At 42.8% G+C, this 27,943-nt stretch overlaps 1 long non-coding RNA gene across 1 annotated transcript; it reads right to left on the bottom strand.

Moving 5' to 3' along the window:
- Positions 1–14,732: 14,732 nt before the first annotated feature.
- Positions 14,733–20,972, bottom strand: LOC115290572. Its single transcript, XR_003908177.1, has 3 exons — positions 20,841–20,972; positions 17,170–17,479; positions 14,733–14,950 (listed from the first exon to the last, which is right to left on the bottom strand). It is a non-coding gene; the product is annotated as an uncharacterized LOC115290572 (long non-coding RNA).
- Between the last annotated feature and the right edge of the window lie 6,971 nt (positions 20,973–27,943).

Raw genomic sequence — 27,943 nt, 5'->3', positions numbered from 1 at the left:
GCGGAACCTCAGAAGGACAGCTCTCTCATCTGGGTCACCAAATTTGTAACTGAACCATCATGGAGTTTAAGCCGTGGTGAGTCACAGAAACTGCACCAGGTGAGTTGTCACACAAAGAAAACCTCATTTTGGAACCTTGGGTTCCTTATTTGCTGCAGATAAAGTTTCCTTTAAGGGACAAATCACCTGGTGCAGTTTCTATGACTCACCAAAAATCGAATTCAAACTCGTGTTGGTTTGGTTACAGTTGTGATTACTTTTCTCTTTCATCTTCAACTTTTGACCTCCATTTCCTTACCTCCAACACCACTGCTAAGAGCGGGCCCTTGTGTGATTATTGCACCAGTGACTTATCTATCTTCCTATGGATAGATTTAAGGTGCTTCCTTTTTTTTCTTCGGTGTTTCAATATTTCACAAAAAAACCTGCTAAGAATATTATATGTATCCTCAACTGCATGTAAGTAACGATCCTTAGGGTGTATTTCTTGGAGTAGAATTGCGGAGTTGGAGGTTACCCACTACACACGTTCAACTTTACAAGATGATATCAAATTGTTTTCTAAAGTCATTGTGTTACAGTAGGCAGTTAGTTAGGTTCCAACACTATACCTGGAGGTCAGCACGAGGAAGTCAGGGCCAACTATTGGGAAGGCCGGAGGTGGGTCCTGACAGCACTCCACCAAAAGTCGGGTCTACCCAGAGAGGGCTAAGATGGCAGATGCCACGACAAGCAACTTCTGACCAAATTAGAAGGAAAAAGCTTGAACTGCTGCTTCCCGCCCAAGTAATAAAATTTCCGCCCCCTAGTTAACAACTTTCAATAAAAGATAGGAAGACCCCCCACTCTGCGTCCAGCTCCCTCAGGCTCTTTCGCACCCTTGCGCATCTGCGCATGCTCCCTAGCTCTCCCTCTCTCTTTTCCCCCCCCCCCCCCCCCCCCCGCCCCGGCACAGCTCGCCTGCTCTCGCGTGGAAAGTGTAGGTTTTTGCTTGAATGAACTTTCCTGTTTATGTCACTCATGGGCTGTGCTGCGTGTTTGTCCTTGAATTCGTTCCCTTGATGACCAACCGAAAACCTCCCGTGAGTCCTTTAGATCTGTCTGGCTAGAGGCCCGAGGGCGGAAGATCTTCCCAGTTCACCTGACAACAATTCTACAAGTTTATATGCTCATCATCATTAATAGCCAATAAACAACTAATATTTGCAAAGCATTATGATATGCCAGATAGTCACTCACTGATAGTTTAATGTTGCCCTGTTTTTGCATTCAAGAAATGAGGTTATCCCTCTAATTCTGTTTTCTGGCATGATTTGTAGTTTTTTTTTCCTTGAAAATTGTCAAAACTCAATAGTAAAATCATTAGCAGCAGGGTCTTTTTGTTGGGGGCAAGGTTGAGAATGTCCTTAATAATCATATCACTTTACTTATTATTGGTCTCTGTGTTTCTTTTCCTGCTTGTATCAGTTTGGCATTTTATAGGGTTTTTTTTCAGAATGTATCTCTTTTATCTAGGTTGCCAATACACATTTTATTTTTTTATGATTATTTTAAACTCTATTATTGTTTTCTATTCTGTAATTGTTTCTTGTCTGATGTTTTCTTCATCAGTTTTTCCAGTTATTTTAAGAAAAACATCTTTTAGCTTTATTGATATCTCTACTGTATGATTTATTGATCTTCTCTGCTTAACTTCTGCCTTTATTTTTATTGGTTTCTTCTGGTTTCCTTGGGTATGACCTGTTGCCTATTTTCTGAGTTATTCAGCTTATTTGTTTATAGTATTTTGGTTTTTGCTCGTTGGGTTGTTTTCTTATTTTTTGCTTGGAATAATCTTCCTTCAGCTCCACAAAGCCAGTTCTCCTCTTCCAACTGCTCTGCCCACACTTATCAAAACTTGTAGCTTCCCCAAACTCTCTTCCCTGCTTTATTTTTATTTTTCTCTATAGCATTTATTACCATCAAACATATTCTTTATCATTTATTGCCCATTTCCTGGCATTAGCATGTGAATTCTTTTAATTTTAGTAAATTATAGAATGGTTCAATCATTATCATATCTAGAACATTTTATTATTTATTACCTATTATTATTCTGCCCATTTTTAAAATTGGATTGTTTGTTTTTTTTACTGTTGAGTTGTATGACTTCCTTATGTGAATTAGATCTTTATCTTCTTCTGCATAAGACAAGTATTATAATATATCCTTACTGACCTCTGGTTGGTTTCTAGCCAACCCTGCTTCCCCTCCCCAACATGCTAGGAATCATCTTGTTTTAGTTGTAGATTGCAATCACAGGAAGAAAGAAAAGAGCCCTCCTGCAGTCTGCTTGCAGCACCAGATCACAATCATTTTCTCTCTCTCTGAAGGAGATGAGGAAAAGAGCTTTCTTCCATAGACTTTGTCATTTCCAGTTCATATACTTTTTCCCTGTAGCATTTTTTACCATCAAATATTCTATATATTTTATATATTATTTCTCTCTCCCTACTAGAATGTAAACCTTTGATTTATTTTTATTTTATTTTTTTTAAGTTTATTTATTTATTTCGGGAGAGAGGGGGCAGAGAGAAAGGGAGAGAGAACCCCAAGCACTCTCCTCCACTGTCAGTGCAGAGCCCCATGCAGAGCTTGATCCCTCAAACTGTGAGATCATGACCTGAGCTGAAATTGAGAGTTAGATGCTTAATTGACTGAGGTGCCCCTGGAATATAATCCTTTCAAATTTTAGTAAATATATGAAATTGCTCAGTCATTATCATAATAACCCAGTTGTGTTAGGGCAGGACCAGAGGAGGAGAGGGAACCAGCAGACTTTGCTAAGTTTGCTACTTTCAAAGTTCCATCTTTTTGCTTAGGATAGCTTGGGTTGGTTCTCATTACTAGTAGCCACAGAGGTCTAAAATAATATGTTAACAATTGAATATGACAATTAAGCTGTATATTTTAACAGGGTAAACTATGTTTTTAAAAAATTCTCTGTAGGAATATGTAAAACACCATGGTAATGCAATAATCAAAATCTGTAATGTGGGAAATGGTTTAGGATATTAAAACGGGTCTTAAGGGTTACCTGGCTGGCTCAGTTGGTGGAGCATGCTACTCTTGGTCTCAGGGTAGTGGGTTTGAGCCTCACAGTAGGGATTACACTAAAAAAAATTCTTAAAAAAATAAAAATAAAAATATGGGTACCTGGGTTACTCAGTCGGCTAAGCACCTCACTTCAGCTCAGGTCATGATCTAGTGTTCATGAGTCTGAGACTTTGCATTGGGCTCTTTGCTGTCAGTGTGGAGCCTGCTTTGGAACCTCTGTCTCCCTCTCTCTGCCCCTCCCCCACTTGAGAGTGTGTGCTGTCTCTCACTCTCTTTCTCAAAAATGAATAAACATTTATAGAATGTTTTTTAAATGTTTATTCATTTTTGAAACTGAGAGAGAGAGAGAGAGAGAGAGAGAGCATGAGCAGGGGAGGGGCAGAGAGAGGGAGACACAGAATCCGAAATAGGCTCCAGGTTCTGGGATGTCAGCAGAGAACCTGATGCAGGGCTTGAACCCACAAACCAGGAAATCATGACCTGAGCCAAATTCAGGTGCTCAACCAACTAAGCCACCCAGGCACTCCACAAATAAACATTTTTAAAAAAACAATGAGATAGTCATATTTTAAAATAACTAAATACAATTTTTTTTAACAATTTACAATTTTTATGAGCCAAATAAGGAAATGCAAACATTCATCTGATATTTGGTGAAGTTAAGAACTTGTTAATTTTTAAATACATATAATAATAACATATGGTTATGTTTTATTTATTTATTTTATTTGAGAGAGAGAGAGCTTGAGCAGGGTAGAGGGTCAGTGGGAGAGAGGGAGTAAGAATATTAAGTGGACTCCATGCTCAGCAAGGAGCTCAATGAGGTGCTCAATCCTACAGCCCTGGGATCATGACCTGAGGAAAAATCAAGGGTGAATGCTCAACCAATTGAGCCACTCAGGTGCCCCCATGTGGTTTTTAAAAGGAGAATTATCTTTTAGACCCTAAACCATTTCAGATGAAATATGATGACCCTGATATGCTTCAAATAATCAGGGTAGTGGTGTGGGTGGGAGCATAAATGAAGGAAGAATGGTCATGAATTGATAATTGATGAATCAGGGTGATGAGAAGGGCCATTATACTATTGCCTATACTTTTGTATATATTTAAAATTTTCTACAGTAAGAGCTTTTTTAAAGTTCCTCTTTATAATTACTGACCTGGAGATCTAAAAAAAATAAGTGAAAAAAGAAAATTACAAAAGCCATTATGTAAAGATTATACTAATTACTGTCATGGTCTAGTAGGGGAGATTAGAAAGTAAACATGCAATTATGATACAATGCAATTAAGTTCTATAATAGAAGTATCACAGGGTAGTATGTGTGTAGGCGAGGGTCACTCAACCTAGTCTGGAGTACTGGGGAAAGAGAAAGAGTTGGAGAATGGCACTCTGCCCAGAGTTGACATGAATTATGGCTCTGTTTGGCTTCTATGATGACTGAGACCCAAATGTACATCCACCTGCTGCTACTATTGGCCTCTGTTTAAATCATTCTCTTTATGTCCTCTGAGACATCTATTTAGTTGGAAATATAGTCTCAGTCTGTACTCCCTGCACCTTCTTGCCTTAACAGAAACCTGACTCTTCCTGGAGACATGGCCACCCTGTGGACCTTCCAAGTAGAGGCCATTTGTCTTCCCACAGCCAGTCCTTGTGGCTGAGGGCAGGCAGGGCGTTGACTTTTCCTTCTGGATACCATCCCACCTCATGCCACCTTCCTCTTTCTCCTCTTATGTCCTCAATCCCTCATCTCCAGTGGTCTTTTATTCTCAGGTTTCTGCATCCTAGGGTGCCTGGCTGGCTCAGTTGGCAGAGCATGTAACTCTTGATCTCTGTGTTGTATGTTCAAGCCCCACGATGGGTGTGGAGCCTACTTGAAGCAAAGAAAGAGGGGCGCCTGGGTGTCTCAGTCGGTTAAGCCTCCGACTTCGGCTCAGGTCAGATCTCACGTTCGTGGGTTCGAGCCCCGCATCGGGCTCTGTGCTGACAGCTAGCTCAGAGCCTGGAGCCTGCTTCCGCTTCTGTGTCTCCTTCTCTCTCTGCCCCTCCCCCTCTCATGCTCGCTCTCTCTCTCTCTCTCTCTCTCTCTCTCTCTCTCTGTATCAAAAATAAATAAAAACATAAAAAAAATAAATAAAAAAATAAAAAAAAAAGAAAGAAAGAAGAAAAAAGAAAGCAAGGAAGAAAGAAAGTTTCTGCAACCTGGAAACAGAACCAAATAAAAACGAAACCCTGACTCTGTGGGCCACACTCCCACTTTAGTAACCACATCTATCTCTTTCCCTTCATTGCCAACCTTCTTCACAGAGTAGTCCATTCGCATCTGCCGTTCCTCACCTCCTTGGCCCCCGTCAGGCTTTCAGCCTCACTGCTAGCTCTTCTTGAGTCAGTTTTGATATTTTCTGTGTCTCTAGGAATTTGACCGTCTCTTCTGAGTTATCAAATTTGTTGACTCTTACAATCCTTTCATTTCTGGAGGGTTAATAGCAAAGTCCCTTCTTTCTTTTTCTTCTTTTTAAAAATTTTAAATATGTCAGTCCTTATTTTTTTAATTAATTAATTAATTTTAAAGTAACTTTCTATGCCAAACGTGAAGCTTGAACTCATAACCCTGAGATTAAGGGTTGCAAGGTCTTCCGATGAAGGTAGCCAGGTGCCCCATAATGTCTGTTTGTCTTCCTTCCTTCCTCCCTCCCTCCCTCCCTCTCTCTCTCCTTCTCTCTCACTTTCTCTCTCTTTCTTGAGTGCAAGTGGGGGAGTGGCAGAGGAACAGGGAGAGAGAGAATCCCAAGCACTGACATGGGCCTCTCTCTCACAACCATGATATAATGACCTGAGCTGAAATCAAGAGTCGGAAGCTTAACTGATTAAGTCACCAGGGTGCCCTTGTTTCTGATTTTAATAAGTTGAATCTCCATTCTTTTCCCTTGGCCACTCTAGGTAAAGATTTGTCAATTATGTTGATCTTTTCAAAGAACCAATTTTTGAGTTCATTGCTTTTCTGCTGTTTTTCTATTGTCTACTTAATTAGTTTCTGTTCTAATTCTGATTATTTCCTTTCTCTCCCTGTTTTGGGTTTAATTTGCCCTTCTTTTTTCAATGTTTTGAGGTGACAGCCTAGCTTATTAGGTTTCTTCTTTCTAAAAGGTGTTTAGAGCTATTAATTTCCCTTGCAACAAATATGCAAGCTCAAATGTGTTTTCATTTTCATTTATCTCTAGGCATTTTCTAATTCCTTTGTGATTTCCTCTTACTGAAAGTAATGCTGCAATTTCCAAATGCAAGTACTCAGCATAGCACTAGACATAGTAATTATTCCTCCTTTAAAATTCTCTCTTCCAAAGTTAAAAAAAATTTTAACTGCCTTTCCTCTGTTTATTCTTATTCAGATACTTTCATGGACTCCTCTTCTTCCGCTAACCCACTAAATGTTAATATTCTCTGTTATTCCTCAGCAGGACAAAAATAGATCCAAGAATCAGGATGGTACTGAAGATGTCCACCTTGCTGCTATCTATTGTGCTTTTCATGGATTTAGACAGATGTATAATGGCATACATCTATCATTATAATATCATACAGTGCAGAGTATTTATTTTTATTTTTTTATTTTGAGAGAGAGCAAGAGCACACATGGGGGAAAGAGGCAGAAGGAGAGAGATTAAGGGTTCCATGCTCAGCATGGAGCCCAAAATGGGGTTCTATTTCACGATCCTGGGATCATGACCTGAGCTGAAATCAAGAGTTGGATGCCCAACTGACTGAGTACCTAGGCGCCCCAGAGAGCAGAGTATTTTTATTGCCCTAAACATCCTCTGTTCTCTGTATATTCATCACTCCCCACACTCTCAACTCCAGCAACCACTGACCTTTTTATTGTCTCCACAATATTGCCTTTTCCAGAATATCATGTAGTTGGGATCATATGTATGAAGCTTTTCAGATTAGCTTTTTTCACTTAGTAATATATATTTCAGTGTCCTCTATGTCTTTTAATGGCTTGATAGCTCATTTATTTTTAGTGCTGGCCAGTATTCTAGCATCTGCATGGACCACAGTTTATTTGCCCATTCACCTACTGAAGGACACCTTGCTTTTCAGTTTCAGCAAAATAAATAAAGCTGCTAAAAACATCCACATATAGGTTGTTGTGTAGACATAGATTTTCAGTTTCTTTGTGTAGATACCAAGAAGTGCAACTGCTAGATTTGTATGGTAAAAATATGTTTTGTTTTGTAAGAAACAGTCAAACTGTCTTCTAAAGTGGCTGTACCATTTTGTGTTTTCACCAGCAATGAATGAGCATTCTTGTTGCTCCAAATCCTTGCCAATGTTTGGTTGCATCCATGTTCCAGATTTTGACCATTCTAATGGGTATGTACATTTCATTTACTTTTCACAATATCCCTAGCTGTTATGTAGTTTGTGGAATATCAAACAACATATAAGAAATGGAGTCATGATTTAAATCTGGTTACTTAGATTTCAAAACTGAGCTCTTTGCTATGCAATAATACAGAACTCTTCCAGAATCTTCCACATTATCTTCACATATAATACCTTGACGTAGAGACAGATGTAGTTACACATGCAATTCAGCAGCACGTCTGACATGAAAGCTTTCTCATTATTATTCCGTTTTCATGCATGTACTAGTTTTCTATTGCTATGTAACAAATTACCACAAACGTAGCCACTTAAAACAACCTTCACTGATGAGTTCACAGTTCTATACTTTTTAAAGAGAATATTTATTTTATTTATTTTTTATTATTAAATTTTTTTAATGTTAATTTTTTGAGAGAGATGAAGAGAACAAGATGGGGAAGGGCAGAGAGAGAGGGAGAGAGATCATATGCAGACTCCATGCTTTCAACGGTAAGCCCAATGCGGGACTCAAACTCACAAACAGTGAGATCATGACCTGAGCTGAAGTCAGACGCTTAACCGACTGAGCCACTCAGGTGCCCCTAAAAAGAATATTTATTAAGTAAAATTACTGTTTGCTAGGACTTCTCCTGATGTGGTCCACAGAATACTCATATTGAAAGACTGTGAAATAAGGGTTCTACAATTGAACTTGTTGGAGAAGCCTCACATTCATTTCCCCTCTGAAGTACTATATTCATAGTGTTGCATAACAAATTATAGACTGTGTGAAATCCTGCAGTACAGAAACCTGCTTAATATTAACTCGGTATTTTATCAACTTTGTTTGACTGCACAACCATTTTGTGAGCAAACATATTATCATCTAGGAGAACAATTTCTGGGGCGTTTACTTTAAAACACACAACTACAGGGGCGCCTGGTGGCTCAGTTGGTTAGGCGTCCGACTTCGGCTCAGGTCATGATCTCATGGTTCATGGATTCCAGCCCCGTGTTGGGCTCTGTGCTGACAGCTCAGAGCCTGGAGCCTGCTTTGGATTCTGTCTCCCTCTCTCTCTGCCCCTCCCCTGCTCATGCTCAGTCTTTCTCCCTCTCAAAAGTAAACATTAAAACAAAATTTTTTTAAAACACAGATATAGACAATTTACTCATTTTTCCAGCAAACACTGGGTGGCCACCTAGCAGCAGGTGCTGTGCTGGGCACTCACAGGAAGAGTCGGAACCCTGGCTTCTTCACTCCTTCATATAGCTGCAGAGCCAGAGAATAAACACACCATCATCAAACACTGTTAACATCTGTGATAAGTGCTATCACAAAGCATAGGAAACATGAGAGAATATAATTTAAATTTGGAAAGGGTCTTTCGATTGGGAAAGGGAAGACTTCTTTGACAAAGGGACATGTCAGCTGAAGTCGGAAGATGAGGGGAAGCCAATCAGGGTATCAAGTAGGGGGAAGCATTCTAGGCCAGGAGGACGGCATGTAAATGCCTCTCGGGGTCCAGGTCATACTGGGTGTGGGTGGATACCGACAATACTGATTGATTTGGGGAGACAGTGGGGCCCTGGATGGTTCAGTCGGTTAAGCATCCGACTCCGGCTCTCAGGTCATGATCCTGTGGTTTGAGTTCGGGCTCTGCATTGGGCTCCCTGCTGTCAGCACAGAGTCTGCTTCAGATTCTCTGTCCCCCTCTCTCTGCCCTGGTGGTACACACACACACACTCTCTCTCTCTCTCTCAAAATAAATAAACATTAAAACATTTTTCAGGAGAAAGATCATGAATCTTCAGTTTGGGACATGATTATCTTGAGATGTTGTGACATAAAAAGAAATATACATTTGGTCTCTGCTCCCTGTTCCTGGCACTGAGCTTCTAAAACCCTTCCCGAGTCGTAGGGTCACAGGAGGTTATTCATAATAACTCTTAGAGGATGGGGGCTGCTTGCCAGAGGGTTGGAATTTTCAAATCTCACCCCACCCCCTGGAAAAAAATGAATTAACCAATCATGCCAATGCAATGAAGCTTCCGTAAAAACCCTAAACAGCAAGCTCTGGAGAGCTTCTGGGTTGGTGACTCCATGGAGATATGGAGAGGGCGGCGTGCCCAGAGAGGGCCCCGAAGCTCTGCCCACATACATTCCCCCCACATACCGTGTCCTCTGTGTCTCTTCCATTTGTCTGTTCCTGAGTTGTGTCCCTCCAAAACAAGCCAGTAATAGCGAGCAGAATGTTTCTCTTGAGTTCTGCGAACCATTCTAGCGAGTCATCAAACCCGAGAAGAGAGTCATGAGAATCCCTCAGTCAGAAGTACAGGGAGCAGCCTAGAACTTGTGTTTGGTGTCTGAGGAGGGGGCAGTCTGGTGGGGCAGCCCTTAACCTGCGGCATCTGAGGCTCACTCTGGAGAGATAGTGTCAGATCTGAATTGAATTGTAGGACACTCAGTTGGTGTCCACAGAGAATTAGAAAACTTCTTGGTGTGGAGAAAACCCCACACATTTGGTGTCAGAATCCTGAGTATAGAATTTTTTTCCTTCTAATTTTTAAAAAGTATGAGCAGGGAAGGGACAGAGAGAGACAGAGACACAGAATCTGAAGCAGGCTCCAGGTTCTGAGCTGTTAGCACAGAGCCTGAGGTGGGGCTTGAACTCATGACCTGAGGCAAAGTTGGACGCTCAACTGGCCAAGCCACCCAGGTGCCCCATTTTTTTACTTTTTAGATGCTCATGAGATATTTAAGGGGAGATGTAGTAGATAAATGGATATGAGTTTGGAGCTAGAAAATAGATTTAGCTAAACAAAAATTACAATTTGCATTTATTTCAATAGAAATTGTCTAAAATTAAAGTAACTGGAAAAAAGAATCACTGGTGGGTATATGAGAAATTAGTCACCAAATTTTGTGCCTATTCTAACCAGGATAAAGATATCTGAGTAGGCCTTGAATTTAGTCTGATGAAAAGTCTAAGAAAGAACAAAGCTTTAGTCTGGTGATTAATGCTCTTAAAGCCCCCAGGAGTCCCAGCTGGCCACCAGAGTAGCTCTTCCCAAACCCAAAGAGGCTAAGTGTTTGTGTCTGCTTAAACATGGAGTGATTAATGATGTGGGGGAAATATTCTTCTTTTATTTGCTTCTCAACATGACGGCTCTATGATAAGGGATAGAGTGTTAGGATTGAACATGAATACTGCTAGAGAAAACACATGTGAGCTTATAATGCCTGTGCTGTATGAAGAATGCTCAGATGTTCAGAAGATAAGCTGCAAAGATCAAGATAGTATCTTAAAATGTCTAGAGAATTCTCTATATAAAGCTCCTAGAAAATGACTATGTCTACATGGAGTTTCAGATGCCTCGGCCATGCTATTAGGAGGTGCCTGGGTGACTAAGTTGGTTAAGTGTCTGACTTCAGGTCATGATCTTGCAGTTCATGGATTTGAGCCCCACATCTGGCTCTGTGCTGACAGCTCAGAGCCTGGAACCTGCTTCCAATTCTATATCTCCCTCTCTCTCTGCCCCTCCCCTGTGCACACACACACTCCCTCTCTCTCTCTCTTTTTCTCTCAAAAATAAACATTAAAAAAAAAAAGAATGGGGAAAATAGGGTTATTGCAAGGGAGAGTGCTGGACAAGTTTCCCTGGTAACAAAAGCAAAGGTGGGAGCTGCCTTTTCAGGAAGAGGCCATGGGAGTGTTGTGGGCTGGCAGCACTGAAGACAGGATGCAACTTCTTGAACCATAGCCTTTGTCAAGTTGCTTCATGTTCATCCTTGAGATCTCAGTTCAAATTCAAGGAAGCCTACCCTGCTCATCTGCTGTCCCCCGCCCTCCCCATTCCATATTAGGTCCCTGTCCTAGGATCTCATCGAATAGGAGTTTGGAGCTAGAAAATAGCCCTTCTCGGACAGCATGTAACACCACCATAATTACATCACTCACCGTGCAGAGATCCCAGTCCACAGCTTAGGTGAGCAAGAAATGGAATTTAATTTATACTTCAAGATCCCATTCAACCATGGTGGTAGAAATATAATTTCAGTCGATTTGGGGTCCCAAAGGGTTCTATAGAGATATAAGATTAAGTCTCTCTCTTTTTTTAAATTTTTAAACATTTATTTATTTTTGAGAGACAGAGACAGAACACAAGTGGGGGAGAAACACAGAGAGAGAGAGAGAGAGAGAGAGAGAGACCCAGAATCCAAAGCAGGCTCCAGGCTCTGAGCTGTCAGTATAGAGTCCAATGTGTGGCTCAAACTCATGAACCGTGAGATCATGACCTGAGCCAAAACAAAGAGTGAGACGCTTGACCGATTGAGCCACCCAGGTGCTCCCTAGTTAATATTTTTAAAATAGTAGTTAAGGGGCGACTGGGTGGCTCAGTTGGTTAAGCGTCCGACTTCGGCTCAGGTCATGATGTCACAGTTCGTGGGTTCGAGCCCCATGTCGGGCTCTGTGCTGACAGCTCAGAGTCTGGAGCCTGCTTTGGATTCTGTATCTGTCTCTCTCTCTGCCCCTCCCCTGCTCACACTCTGTCTCTTGCTGTCTCTCAAAAATAAACATTAAAAAAATAAAAATAAAAAAATAGTTAAAAAATATATATACACACTCTTTCTGGGAATGTGTAGTGAAAGTTATGTGGGAGAAATAGTTTTCTAGTCTTTATCAGTCTAGTGTGAAGCTTAAGCTTCTTGGAAAGGAAAGGGAAGAGAAGGAAGGGAAGGGAGGGAAGGGAGGGAAGTGAAGGGAAAGGAAGGAAGAGAAGGGAAGTTTAAAAAGAGAAGAAAAGAAAAGAACGTTTAAAAACATCCAATGTGGAAGCATCCCAGGTGTCCACTGCTGAATAGATAAACACAGTATGGTCTGTACATAGAATAAGATTTGTTCAGCCTTAAAAAGAAAGGAAATTCTGTCACATGCTACAACATAATGAACCTTGACAGCATTATGCGGTCAAATTCATTGAGACAAAAAGCGGGATGGGCCTAGGGCGGGGGAGGAGGGAATGGGGAGTTCGTAGCCTATGGGTACTGAGCTACAGTTTTGCAAGATGAAGAGAGTTACAAAGAGCTGGAAGTTGTTGACAGTGGCACAGCCATGTGGATGTACTTAATGCCACTGAACTATATACTTAAAAATGTTTAAATTCATTCATTGGATTATAGGCAACTTAAAAAAATTTTTTTAATGTTTTTATTTATTTTTGAGAGAGAGAGAGAGAGAGTGTGTGAGTAGGAGAGGGTCAGAGAGAGAGGGAGACACAGAATCCAAAGACAGGCTCCAGACTCTGAGCTAGCTGTCAGCACAGAGCCCGATGCGGGGCTCGAACCCACAAACCGTGAGATCATGACCTGAGCCAAAGCCAGACGCTTAACCGACTGAGCCACCCAGGTGCCCCAATATAGGCAACTTTAATAAGAGACACAATATAATGGCTTAAATAATTTTTGTGTTATGTATATTTTATCAGCATAAAAATATTATTCAGGGGCACCTGGCTAGCTCAATGGGAAGACCATGTGACTCTTGATCTTGGGGTTCTAAATTTAAACCTTACTTTGGGTGTAGAGATTACTTAAATGAATAAATAAAAACTTAAAAAATATTATCCAAACACATGTGTAATTAATTGTTTAACATCTTTGTCTTCAGCTGGAAGATAAGCTCTGAAGAGTGGGCTCTTGTCCATCTTATTCACTGCAATATACCCATCATTTAGCACAGTGCCTAGCATGTAGCAGTAACTCCATAAGTATTTGTCAAATGAACAAATAGTCCTGGAAGTGGGATTTGGTGTGGGGAGCAGGTTATGCCTTAGGAAAGCAACACTCCATTATAATGAATTACCTAGGAAACATTGGCAGACTGTTGCATAATTTGCTACTGATAATATTTAGTTGTCATAGTGCTTGAGCATTTGTGAACATATATCTTGATTAAATAAAGAGAGGAAAAATAAGTATCACATTACATTCCTATAGCCACATTATTTTTTTTAATGCTTATTTATTTACTTGGAGAGAAAGAGAGAGACAGTGAGAGAAAGAGAGAGAGCAGGGGAGGGGAGGGGCAAAGAGAGAGGGAGATAGGGATTCCTAAGCAGGCTTCACCCTCAGGGCAGAGCCCGATTCAGGGCTCTCTTCATGCCCATGAGATCAGGACATGAGCCAAAATCAAGAGTCAGATGCTCAACCCAAGTGACTGAGCCACCCAGGTGCCCCATACCTATAGCTACATTCTTAATCACTCTGTCCCTTGCAGAGGAGGGCTTCTTCCTTTTGAGCCTTTTAATATGCTGATGATTTTTAAAAATAATATTTATTGTACTTTCATAGATTAGCACAATGGTTCACATTTTAGCCTATTGGATTTGACCCCCCCCCCACAAAAAAAAAACATGTCAATCTTTTAATTACAGAAAATAAAGAGAGGAAGGATATAACAGGAAGTGGGGAAAGAGACCTGTAGGGAGGGGAGTGGGAAAAATGGCTCTAGGGAAGCAAGCAATTGCAACTGAAAACAATATTCATTAAAATTAAAAATTCATATATCTTTTGAAAGCCTATACCTGGGAATATCCCATAGAGACAAAACCAGTAATTCATGAAGACACATGTACATGGATGCTATTGCAGAATTACTTGTTGTAACAAAAAGCTGGAAACAAAGCCCATGGCTGAATAATTTATAGTATACAACACTATAATTTATTATTTAGGCATTAAAAAGGCTGAATTAAATCTAAATCAATTGAGGAACACCTAAGTGGCTCAGTCAGTTCAGCCTATGACTTCGGCTCAGGTCATGATCTCACAGTTTGTGAGTTTGAGCCCAGCATTGGGCTCACTGCTGTCAGTGCAGGGCCCACTTTGGATCCTCTGTCCCCCTTTCTCTCTGCCCCTCCCCTTCTCACGTGTGTGTGCTTTCTCTCTTTCAAAAGTAAACAAACATTTAAAGAAAAAAACAAAAACCATCATATTGTGGTGGTTCAGGTCTTGGTCTCTGGGGTCAAGTGGCCCTGAGTTCAACTCTGCATTTGCTGGTTATAGCTAGCTGCTTTATTTTATTTTAATTTAATTTTATTTTAATGTTTATTTTTGAGACAGAAACAGAGCATGAGTGGGGGAGGGGCAGAGAGAGAGGGAGACACAGAATGTGAAGCAGGCTCCAGGCTCTGAGCTGTCAGCACAGAGTCTAACGCAGGGCTCAAACCCGCAAACTGTAAGATCATGACCTGAGCCGAAGTCAGATGCTCAACCTACTGAGCCACCCAGGCACCCCTGTAGCTAGCTGCTTCACAAAAAAGTGGCTTAAGTAAGAACATAGTTTAACTCCTCCTCAAGTAATAATCCCTACCATCAGTCGAGAGCTGGTCTGATGGCTCTTGGTGATGGAGACTCAAGTTGTTTTCATCCCTTTACCCTTGCAAAGGTGAAGGCCATTCACCTAGGTGCCCTCCAGCCTGTGAGAGGGAGAAAAAGGAAAGGAGAGGCTTCACTTGAAGGTGAACTTTTCCTATTGGCTTAGATGCTGGTCATATGGTCCCAGCTAGCTGCAAGGGAGGCTGGGAAAAATGGTCTCTGGCTGGTATCAGTGCAGCTAAAACTTTCATTGCTAAGGAAGACAGAAGATGAGACACCCACCCTGAAATCTCAGAACTATATCTTAATAAACTGTGATAAAATGGTGGAGTAAACTCTGAAAGTATAAGAGGAATCCTGATCTAGTCTGGGGGATCAGAAAATTGATTTTTTCCCGAGGCAATGATTTTGAGTAAAAGTCTAAAGGAGTAAACTAGAAGATGCAAGAAGAGGGTTCTAGAAGGAGGGAACAATGTGCACAAAGGCTCTGAAATGAGAGGGACAAGCACGTTAGAGGAATTGAAGAAAGATTTAATTTAAGCAAATGCATAAATCAGTTCTCTTCCCAAGGACCCAGGCTGGCTGGTGAAATATATTCTCACATGTACATCAGCCCTCAGACACACCGTTTATTTTTTGTGGCTTGGAGCTATCCCACTGTGGTTGAGCTGGCAGCCCAGAGACAGCAGACGTGGGTTTGGGAAGGTCTAATTATTTCTTATGTAAGACCTGAGTAAATGAGTAGAGTCTTTGTGTGTGTGTTGCTTTAGAAGAATTGGGCAAAGTTGTGTGCCTTGTTTGCGTTATTTATGATTTTAGATAATGTTATAAAATAGTCCCATAATTTTCTATAATATATGGAAATGTGGTGGCTTTGAAAATCATTTGCCTTTTCACATCAAAGGGACAAACTGACAGTTGGGTAATGGATCCCCCTTGCCACGTGGGAGGTGAGAGCTGTGGTAATCGTTGACTCATAAGACTCATTTCTATACACAGCATTGGAAAACCAGGTTCAGTACTTTATAGTTTCACCTCCTATTAAAGCCCTGTTAAATGTGAGTCAGAGTCAACTTGAGGTCCTAGAATTTGAGAGGGCCCAGTATAAAAAATTCATAAAATCTTTCTGCACTGCTTACTCTGCTTTTCCTTATTGCAACAGGGTAATTTGTTTTTAGAATATTAATGTGCTTCTCTCCTTTGCTTTCCCAAGGACATAATTTTCCCCTTAGTTGGTTCTAGGCATATATCTGACTTGAAGGGATGAAAATCTGTTACGGGTGCAAGGAGAAAGTCTGGTAATTTACATTTTTTGGCATTTAAAATCAGGATTAGGCAGTCAGGCTTGTCTTGAATGTGGATTTTGCATGTTAACATCTTTAGTGTACCTGGGAACCAGGCCCTGGGGTACTGTAGAAAAGCATAGGGTCATATAGAACAGATAGCCTTAAGGAGGGTTGCTAGATAAAATGCAGGCTGCACTGTTAAATTTCAGATAGTTAAAAGTTTTAAAAAATATATATGTTCCAAATACTGTATGGGACATAGTTATACTAAAAAATTACTTGTTTAGGGGCGCCTGGGTGGCTCAGTCAGTTAAGCGTCCGGCTTCGACTCAGGTCATGATCTCACGTCGTGGGTTTGAGCCCCACATCAGGCTCTGTGCTGACAGCTAGCTCAGAGCCTAGAGCCTGCTTCAGATTCTGTGTCTCCCTCTTTCTCTGTCTCTCCCCTCGTCGCACTGTCTCTCTCTGTCTCTCAAAAATAAAACTAAAAAGCATTAAAAAATTAAAAAAAATTAAAAAAAATTACTTGTTTATCTGAACTTCAAATTTAACTGGGTATTGTATATTTTTATTTGCTAAGCCTAGCAAGCCTATCCCTAATTTCCAAGACAGGTAGGCAAGTAAAACCATAAAGTAGGAAAATAAGATGTGAGGGGAATCTGTAGCATGCTAGTCATACTGACTGTACAAACTTTGAAGCCCTTTTCTCTATTTGACCAGAGGCTACACCCAGTATAGAATCACAAAATATCAGATACGGGGGGAACCAGGGAGGTTCAGTCAGTTAAGTCTCTGACTTCAGCTCAGGTCACGGTTTGTGGGTTCAAGCATTGCACTGGGCTCTCTGTTGTCAGCATGAGTCCCCTTCAGATCTTCTGTCCCCGTGTGTCTCTGCCACTCCCCTTCTTTGTGCTCTGTGTCTCTCAAAAGTAAATAAATAAACTTAAAAAAAAGAAAAAATATCACAGATACTTGCTTTCCTAGCTTCCCTTGAACGTAAGTGAGGCATATGCCAGTCAGATATATTTATGTACCTTGACACTGAATAGAAAGCTGGTATTGGGAAGAAGCAGGGGTAGCACAGAGCCTGTTCTGGTGTTGGGTGAGGACAGTGACCTCAGCTGCATCCGGGGTCCAGTGTTGCCAGTGGAGGAACCTGTGGGGTCCAGTGTCCATAGCAACAGCAGCGTTTCTAAAGCCTCGTTGTGAGCACTGTTACTGCTGCAGGGTCTCGGAGCCTGGTGCTGGCTCTCCCAGGGATCCCGCCGGCTTTCCAGTGCCTTCTGATGAGTCCCTTTGCCTCTTGACTCTGCCAGAGTTCATTCTGTGACTTGCACCTAAAAGCTATGAGCGATAAATGAAATAAAAGTCCTTGTAGGCATGAGAGATTATGGAGAGAATAGAGGAACGAGAGATAGAAGAGGGTGTACAGAAATGTGCTTGGACGGGAGATGGGATGAAAGTTGGGGGGAACGGAGGCCTTCTTCGAGGGTGCTCCCATGCTGGCCTGGGTTGGTAGAGCCATCCTGGCGGTTCACAGCTGTTCTGATGGCCTGATCCGGTTAGTAAACACCAGGGTCCATTTGGATTGTGCGGTGCTTATGCTCTACTGGCTTTTAAAATATTTTGGTTTTATTTGTTTTATTTACAGGGTTTTTTTTAATTGTGGTAAAAAAAAAAACCTCACATAACATAAAATTTCATGGGGCACCTGGGTGGCTAGTCGGTTGAGCATCCAGCTTCGGATCAGGTCATGATCTCACAGTTCGTGGGTTCGAGCCCTGCAACGGGCTCTGTGCTGACAGCTAGCTCAGAGCCTGGAGCCTGCTTCACATTCTGTATCTCCCTCTCTCTCTAACCCTCCTCTGCTCACACTATATCTCTCTGTCTCTCAAAAATAAATAGAAGACATTTAAAAAACCCCATAAAATTTAGCATCTTAATATTTTTTAGTGTAGTTCAGTAGTATTAAGTACCCACATTGCTATAAAATAGAGCTCCAGTATTTACTAGTCTTGTAAATCTGAAACTCTGTATCTATTAAAGAAAACTCACTCTGGGGCGACTGATTGGCTCAGCTGAAGTGGCTGACCTCAGCTTAGGTCATGATCGCATGGTCCTCAAGTTCCAGCCCTGTGTCGGGCTCTGTCTCTGAAAAATAAATAAACCTTAAAAAAAATTTTTTTTAATTAAAAAAGAAAACTCCCTCCCTGGACTCCCTTTCTGTTTCTGTGAATCTATCTATGCTATAGAGAGCTCATGTAAGTAGAATCCTAGAGTATTTGGCTTATTTCACTTCGCATGATACCCTAAAGGTTTCTTCATTTTGTAGCACCTGTCAGGATTTCCTTCCTTTTAAAGGCTGAATAACATGCACTGTATATATACACAACATTTTCCTTATTCATTCATTCATCCAGGGACCCTTGGGTAACTTCCACATCTTGAATAGAGAGAAAAATGCTGCTGTGAACCAGAGGGCACAGATATCTCTTTAAGAGCTTTTAAATATTTCTAATTGCAGGGTGCCTGGGTGCCTCCGTCAGTTGAGCGTCTGACTCTTGGTTTCACCTCAGATCACGGTCCTGTGGTTTGAGGAACTGAGCCCCGCCCTGCATCCAGCTCTGCACTGACATCTCTTGCTTGGGATTCTCCCTCTTGCTCTCTCTCTCTGCTCCTCCACTGCTTGCATGCTCTCTTTCTCTCTTAAAATAAACAAACATTTTAAAAAGTAAATATTTTGAATTGCTTCTGGGTGCAACTATTCATGTTGCTTAAGGAGAGGGGATCTCTGAGGTTTAGTGGCCAAAGATGTCCTTGGTTCCAGTGTGGCACGGGTACAATGTAGAGTTTAGTTGAGGAGCTCAAGATGTGCTGAGGGGGTTGTCCTACAGCAAAGACCTGTGTAGGGAAGAGCACCCAGGCCAGGCTTGATTGGAAGTCACAGACCTCAGAGTGTGGGGAGCCCAGTGGCGGCTCAGAGTCCAAAGGGTGCTGCTGGTTGTCTGGGTCCAGCTGAGTTAGACCAAAGTAACCATGGACTCTTGGCCTCAAATGCTAACATGGCAGGCAGCACTAAAGGGGAAAGAGGTGCTACCATAACCTCTTAAGACCCTAACTCTTTTTGGACATCATGGGGTTATAAAAACCATAGTCCTCAGCGCTCTCTTGGGAAGAGTACGAGAGGGCAAGGTGAGCTACTGAGAGGCACATTACCTACATGGATTGTGAAATCATTGTATTAGCTATTTAGTTACTTCTGTTCTTTGCAAAGGTGTGGGTAGGGCAGAGATGGAAGACTAGATGAGTGATAGATTAAATTCAAAATTACTTTTCCTTCTGCATATCCAAGAAGTTTGTGTTAGCTTCTTTGTGACCCTGCTCTATTTCCCCGCTTCCCAACCAACAGCGGCGGGTGCTCCAGCCACACAGGACTACACATCACCACTCAGGCCCCGGAGGAGCCTTTGGAGTTTGGAGTCACTCCACTGCTGCTGTGCACATCCTGGAGAAAAATCAATGGTTTCCAAGGCGCCACAGCTGCGAACTCTATGTGCTTCTTCTGTTCGTTCTGTTCTCTCGCTGTGGAACTCTCCCTTCCCTGCTTGAAAAAACTCATTAGCCCCTGAAGAGCCATACCAAATGCCGCAACTGGGAAGTTTACTTGAGGTCCATGCTCCATCCTGTGTTCTCTCTCTAGGAAGAAGTAATCACACCATTTCCCCCCTGCTTTTGGCAGTTGATGGCTGTCTGTCTGTCTAACTCAGCAGGCCAGACACTGAGGGCACTGAGCACATGGTTTTGTTTTTATGCCCCAGCTCCTGGACACAGAGCCCGGCAGAGCGGGGCCCTAACAAGTGTTAGCTGAACGAATTGAATGAGCTCCCTCCTTTGTCTTTCCCTATTTAACCACCCCAATCTCACACCTAAATGGCTTTTAATTATATTTATCTTTTATCTAAATACTGGTGTTTATTCTTACCTGTTTATTAAAGCATTTAGTGAAATAACTTGCACATAATAGGCACTCGTATGGTGGTCGATTTGATTGGATGTCTTGGTTTCATGCCTTTGTTCATAGAATGTCAGAATTTTAAGAGACCTTAGAAATCACTTAGTACAACCCTTCACCTGGTGTGTGCACTGGTGATGTCTGTAAGTCACTGGGTTATGTCATACACGTGGGTATCTATACTAATTTATTCCAGTGGCTCTCATCTGCTGCATGGTCAACGTTTTGTTCAGTTGTTGACAGCATCTGGAGTGTGCTTTCTCATGTTGATGGTGGTGAACAGACTTAGAAAGCAGTTCTAGAAAGAAGCATGGAAGGTGACAAGCAAGGAAGTGTGAGTGAAATGGTTGGGGCCATTGCCACATTTGGAGTTCAGTATTGTAGCCACAGAGCTAGAAAGGCAGTGGTAAGGGGGTCGGGAGACAACTGCTGAGGCTGGAGAGAGGCAGGGCCCTGAAGGGCTTCCCTTGTTATGCAAAGGAATTAGTTTTCATTATGTGGGCATTGAGGGTCCTTGAGGAAATCTGAGCAATGGATTGATATACATATTAGAAAGACCTTACTGATATCATTATATTTGAGGCATAAGGTAGGGAGGGACTTTAATATTGCAGGAAAGGATGAGGATCTGGCCCAAGGCAGTGGTGGAGGGGAGGGGATGAGGACCTGAAAGAGGAGAGATTTAAGACTTACTTGTAAGAGGTCCTGGTGAGGTAGGTGAGAGGCCCGGACTGGAGGAAGACGTCCACTCCTGGGTGGATGGCAGTGGGCAGTGACGATGAGAAGCCTGTGAACCCTCTAGGTCATGATGATTCATCTTCATTTTCAGAGACTGCTCTGAAACTCAGAAGAAAGTTATGACTAAACATACAGACATGACACTGACAGTCCCTAGAGAGAGGAGGTTAAAGACCTCCAGATGTAAGGAATAGGTAGCAAGGGAGGAGAGCAGAATCAGCACATTAACAAGGTTCTTTATTTTAGAACTTTGAGAGGCCACTGGGAAAGTGTTGCAGTAGAGGGTTGTCAGGAAGCCTAGATAGATGTAGAAAACTTTCCAGGATCTTGGTTGTGAAAAGGAGAGGGTGACAAACAGAGAGAGACACATTTTTATTTTTAATAAGATAAGAGAGACTTGGACTGATGGACACACTGAAAATGCCAGATGAGAGGAAGGACTGAGGATTGGGAAAAGGGGACTAATTAGGCGAGCAAGGAACTTGAGGTGGGGTGGGCCCACGATAGAGGAAGCCCGATTCTTTCCTCAGAAATGGTGAAGAAGGCTGTTGGGACTGGTGCTGAGGAAGATATTGGTAGCGTGGCGAGTGCAGGTGCTGAACAGGAGACATTTGAGGGGGTCTGTGCCCATGGACTCTATTCCCAGTGAGCCAGGGTGGGACAGGGTCACTGGAGAGAGAGCAGCTACCACATAATGGAGGAGAGGGCAGACTCTGGAAGTACAGCTGGGGTTCACATGCTCTTCCTGCTATTCACTATCTATGACCCTGAGACACAAACACCCAAACACCACGTGCCTCAGTTTCCTCATTTGCATAACGAATAGGATAAGAATCCACAATGGATTGTTGGAAGGATCAAATGAGTTAAATAGGCAAAGGGCGTAGAACAGTGCCTGGTGTGCAACAGGGGGGCACATGACAGCTGTTGTTACTGCTGTCCTCACCACCATCACTATCTGCTGAGCCAAAAGGTCTCTGCGCATGCTTGGAGGTTGTAAAGATTTGGGCTAGCTGTTGAGTAAAATAGGGACTGAAGAACATAAACTTATAAAAGTCTGGGGAGTGATATTGGGGGATGCAGGTAAGACCGGAGACAAAACTTAGTTAGCAGTGTCAGTCTTCACAGGCTGTGAGACCTTGCCCCAAGTACCCTAAAGAGATAGCTTTGTTTCCCTTTTCGAGGGAGGATGCTAGAGGTTTAGGGAATTCCAGTGACTTGCCTAGGGGCACACGCGGGTAAGCTGGCAGGAACAAGTGATTTGACTCCAGTTCTCTTATCTTTTAACCACAATGGGATACAAAACAAGCTGTCACCAGGTGCTAGAAGCTGTGGTGGCCAGGCAGTGACGGGGCTATAGGGGTGCAGGGCAGGAACAAAAGACATGGGACAGACAGAATGATCAGGCTTTGTGAAGCACTTCTATGACTAGTGGAATTTTCCTTCAAAAGACAAAAGGCTGGTTCACATCTCACTGGAAACACAATGTTTGTTTGTTTATTTATTTATGGGACAGACCAAGTCGGGGAGGGGCAGAGAGAAGGGGACAGAGGATCGGTCAGAAGTAGGCTCTATGCTGGCAGCAGACAGCCCAATGCGGGGCTCAAACTCACGAACCGTGAGGTCAAGACCTGAGCTGAGGTCAGAGGCTTAACTGACTGAGCCGCCCAGGTGCCCAATGTTCATTTATTTTTGAGAGAGAGAGAGAGAGAGCGAGAGCATGAGAGGAAGGGACAGAGAGGATCGGAAGCACACTCAGTGTTGAAAGCAGAGAGCCTGATGCGGGGCTCAAACTCATGGACCTTGGGTTCACGACCTGCGCTGAACTCTGGTGCTTACCTGACTGAGGCACCTAGCCATCCCACAAAGCCAAATTGTGATGCATGGTGGTAAAGAAGCCTTTTGATAAATAGACCCTTTATTCAAGGACTTGGCTGGGCATTCAAGCTGATGGAACAGATAGTGTATATTATCTGGGATACATATATGGTGAGATCCAGCAGAGTGCCCAGCATACCATTGTGATTAGCATGTGTTTGCTGAATGGAGGTCTGATTAAGTGATGGCTCTGAAGGTGTGGTAAGAGGGCGGGGAAGACATTTGGAGGATCCTTTAGAAAACAGTCTAACAGAGGAAGTCCTATTAAAAGGCTTTTTCTTAAACATTTTAAAGTATTTGTACTACCTAGAAATTGCTTAAAATGCCCGTAAAATTCTCACCTAAACAACTGAAATCACTCGACCATATTAACTATCCTTGTAACAGCCAAGCCCCACCAGCTTCTAGACAGTAATGGCCCAGCTGGTTTAAATGGGTCTCCATGGTTACAGGCATGCTCTGGTTTCCATGGTTACATTTCCCAGTCCCTTGCAGGAGTTAGATACATGTAGTTGAAATTTCAAAGGATTTTTTCCCCCTCTCTCGCCATCCTACACAGAAATCCAGGGTCCAAAGGTCTGAGATGAAAGTTTTAGTGACCTCTTGGGAAGGAAAGGGGAGAAATGGTAATAATATTTGCGATAGTTGTAATCTGTCATTGAATGAGGAAGAAAGGATTCAATGGGAACCTATTGTGTCAGTAGAAAGATGTCCCTATATTATGAGCCTGAGTATTTTGCCTAATTAGTGGAGGAGGAGAACTGGGGTAAGGGAACAAATACACTGTTGTCTGGATCTGGCTCCCGGGCGCAGAGGGGATGTTGTCCAGAGGTGGAGGGGGAATTCATCCACGTTAGAGTCCCTTTAGAGTGACCATTCATCTCTTTGCCATGACAGCGCTGCAGCCTTCTTGCATTAATTTCTCCCATACTCCTCATTTCAAATCATCTCTCTTGGCCCATTTTGGCTCGGTCAGGCAGGCATCTGTTACAAGGCACCAGTCCAGGTCAAGACACTTCATTGGAGCTGGCTTTTCTTGACAGAGGGAGCCCAGGTGGAATTCTAGTGCCTCCCTGTGGCATGTCTAACATTTCTAGCTCTACCTTACCCTGTAGGAACTGCTCCCCCTGCACAAGGTTTTCCTGCTAGTATACAGGAAGGAAAAAAATAGTATCCATCCCTGTCTCCTTCCTTCCCACAAAGTTACAGGGTATCCAGTACATTTTGGCTAGGCTATAGAAATAGTACTAATAAAGAAGAGGATATTGCCTTCACAGAGTTCACAGTGTGGTGTGGGGAAGGGACAAAACAGGTGAACAGCTCCGGATAGTACAAGTGACAGAGGGAGGGGCCCACCCGCTGGGAAAGCCGGGGAAGCTGTGAAACTTGCAGGGCCTTTTTGAGCTGGATGTTCAAAGAACCTGTCTGTCAAAGTTGAAGGATGAAATAAATACAGTATTTCATTAAGCAGGGGATTCTGTTTTCAAAATAAACGAGTATAAAATGTAGTAACACCCATCTTTATCTGGTTTCATATGCTTGCTACTGTGTGGTCAGAAGCAGGTACAAAGACAGTGCTGGTGGAAAACCCGAGAAGGTGTCAGCAGTGGAGTCAAGCCAACACAGCACCATTGGCTGACATTTATGGGCACCCAAAGCAGCTGGTAGGCACCTCTTGGAAGGACCAGGTTGTTCACTGGACAGCGGGTGGGGTGCGTGTGTGAGCAGAGATGTACCAATAGAGGCTGGGAGAGAGGCACAGATATACCCCCACCAGCAGGAGAGAAGGCTTTGTGAACTAGTCTGAAGAGAGGACACTTGAATCTGAAGGCTGTGGAGTCATTGAAAGACTTTAAGTAGGGGAACAATATAATCAAATTTATGTATTACAGAAGTTGTTCTTATGGTGTTACGTTTATAACTAAGTTCAAGAATGACTTCTAGGGGCACCTGGGTGGTTCAGTTGGTTAAGTATCTGACTTCAGCTCAGGTCATGCTCACAGTTCCTGAGTTCAAGCCCCGTGTCGGGCTCTGTGCTGCAGCTCAGAGTCTGGAGCCTGTTTCGGATTCTGTGTCTCCCTCTCTCTCTGCCCCTCCCCTGCTCGCTCTCTGTCTCTCTCTCTCTCAAAATAAACATTAAAAAGTTTAAAAAATTTAAAAAATTAAAAAAAAAAGAATGACTTCTGGGCTCTGGATTGGGTTGGGTGACTTCATTGATGGTGGTGCCTGTTCACAGAAAGAGGGAATCTAGGGGCCTCTGGGTGGCTAAGTCGGGTAAGTCCAACTCTTGATTTCCACTCAGGTCATGATCTCACAGCTTGTGAGTTGGAGCCCTGCTTCAGGCTCTGTGCTGACAGTTTCAAGCCTGCTTGGGATTCTCTCTCTCCCTCTCTCTCTGCCCCTACTCTGCTCTCTCTGAATAAATAAATAAAAGAGGGAATCTAGGAGAGGTCGGAGCATGCCAGCTATGCCTACTGGTCTCTTGTGTAGTCTCCCAGAGATGTTCTTTGCTTCTACAAGCATATTTCAATTTAAGGCAAATAATAAATTCTATTTGGTCATGTGTTTGAAGGGTCGAGGAGCATCAAGTGGACATGTCCAGCAAGCAGGGGATTTTGAATTAAAAAAAGCAGTATGCCTAAAGATTTAGTTTTAAGGGTCATGGGTATCTAGACAAAAAGCAAAGTCAAAGGAGAATAGGCAGAATGGGAAGAGAGGACAACTATGAGGAACATCTGTATTTAAGGGGTAGGTAGACAAAAAGACACCTGTGAAGGCCTGTAGCAGACATGGGACTTTTTAACACTGGTCCTTCTTCTACATCTGCTCCCCGCCCCTCCCCACCATGTTTATTGAAGGAGTTGCCATGTTATTTTGAACTGACATCCTCCACCCAATCCAGCCTAGTGAGCACCTAACACAAATTAGAACAGATGTGTCTCCTTCATTCCAGGTACAGCTCATTGATCCAGGGGTGAGCTGCTGATCCAAACCAAGCCTGAGTACTCCCTAGAAATTATTATTTTTTAGGAGATAAAACATTTTTAAATTTCAGGGGCACCTGGGTGGCTCAGTTGGTGAGTGTCCAACTTCCACTCAGGTCAAAATCTTGCAGTTTATGAGTTTGAGACTCACGTTGGGCTTGCTACTGTCAGTGCAGAGCTTACTTGGGATCCCTGTCTCCCTCCTCTCTGCCCCTCCCTTGCTCATTCTCTTTTTGTGTCAAAAATAAATAAACGTAAAACATTTTCTTTAAATTTTAATACCAAGCTATAGCATTCGTATACCTTGGCCTGGGGACAGGGTGGGGAGTACTTAGTTTTCCCTGTCCCCAAGGAGAGGGTAGATGGCTGAGTCACCCTTCATCCCCCAGTAAAGACCATCTGAAGGCCCAGGTCCTGAGGTTGAAATATCAGTATCCAAATATCAGAGCTCACTCTCCCTTGAAGCTCAAATAACCTTCAATCAGGAAGGCAAGCCTTCTGCTCCTTTGTTTCCTGTCTACCCTTAAGACAAAGACCTTCTGTCTCACCAAGTAGGCAGATCTGTTGGTGAACCCTAGGAGAATACAATCGTCCTTCCAAATGTAGCAAGCATACTTGGTCTCTGATACCCCACTTTGGAGCCCACTTGAGGTCAGTTTCTGGAGGTGTTGATGTACAGGGGGCACTGAGGTTTTGCACTGAGCCTTTCAGGAGGTGGGCCTGGGAAGCTTATATGCTACCTGAGACCCTCACCTGCCAGTAGGCAATTTCTGCAGCACGGTCCCTAGGCCACCTCACTTCATGTGAGCTCTGTGGGTCACGGGAGAGGAGGTGGTTGACGTGAGTCATAGCTACGGCATAGAGCACAGCTCCAGCAGGGACGAACTGCTCCAGTAACCACAGCCTGGAGTGGAGCTAGGGGAGCCAGGTTGTCCTCCCTGGCAATTTGGGTCCTGAAATGAAAGAGCCAGTCTTCTTGGGTGTGGCTGAAGCTATAAGATGTCATATTCAAAACTGTTAATGGCCATGCTCTTTTCCACATGGAGAAGATCAGCCTGTAGGGCCTGTCATGGATGACGCAGAAACTCAGAGGGGAGCAGGGTTAGAACAGAAAGAGTCTCCAGGGCTGGAGATGCTAATTCCAGGCATCCTCACCCTTCCTGAGCTCTGTTTATTTCTGAATGATGGGGAGTTTCTGCAACAAATGCCTCCTAATTTGAATTGGGTTTCTGACCTTCACTTTGTACTAGTACTATAGCGTGACTTAGATGAAGCATAATGAGTAGGAGACAAAACTAGGGAGTAGGGTCACAGAAGTAAACAATATGGGAGTTTCTGGGGCACTTGAGTGTCTTAGTCAGTTAAGCATCTATGGCTCAGGTCATGATCTCACAGTTTGTGAGTTTGAGCCCTGCTTTGGGCTCTATGCTGACAGCTCAGAGTCTGGAGCCTGCTTAAGATTCTGTGTCTCCCTCTGTCTCTGCTCCTTCCCCACTCATGCTCTGTCACTCTCTCAAAAATAAACATTAAAAATTAAAAAAATTAATCTTTATTTATTTAGAGAATAAGCAGAGGAGGGGCAGAGAGTGAGGGAGAGAGAATCTCAAGCAGGCTCTGCACCATCAGTGAAGAGCCCTATCCAGGGCTCAATCTCAGGAACCATGAGATCATGACCTGAGCGGAAATCAAGAGTCAAGACACTTAATCAACTGAGTCACCCTGGCACCCCTCTGTTGTACATAATTTTTATGAAGATTCACAAATTGCCAAAAAGGCCACACCACTTTACGTCATTCTAGCAACGTGGAGAACACATTTTCTACTACACTTGCGAACAGAGTATTTTATTATTTTTTACTTTTGTTAATCTATTAATTGAAAAGTGATTTCTTTTCATAGTTTTAATTTGCATTTCTTTTTTATGAGCAAGGTTGAGTTACTCTTCATATATTTAAGCTTAAGCTATTTTGTTTTTATGAATTGTGTTCATATTTACTGCCTGCTTGTCTCTTGGCTTGTTGATGTTTTGTTATTGTTGAATTACTCTTTTGTTTTGAGAGAGAGAGGGTGCAAGTGAGCATAGGGCAGAGAGAGACAGAGAGATTGAGAGAGAGAATCCATGAGGGGCAGAGAGGAAGAGAGAGAAGCAGCGTTCACCCAAAGCAGGGCTCAAGCTCATGAACCCTGAGATCATGA

Source organism: Suricata suricatta, chromosome 4 (assembly GCF_006229205.1).
Source record: "Suricata suricatta isolate VVHF042 chromosome 4, meerkat_22Aug2017_6uvM2_HiC, whole genome shotgun sequence".
In the NCBI taxonomy this organism is placed as follows: domain Eukaryota; kingdom Metazoa; phylum Chordata; class Mammalia; order Carnivora; family Herpestidae; genus Suricata; species Suricata suricatta.
The sequence above is the reverse complement of the archived record's forward strand: the minus strand, read 5'-3'. Positions and strand labels throughout refer to the sequence as shown.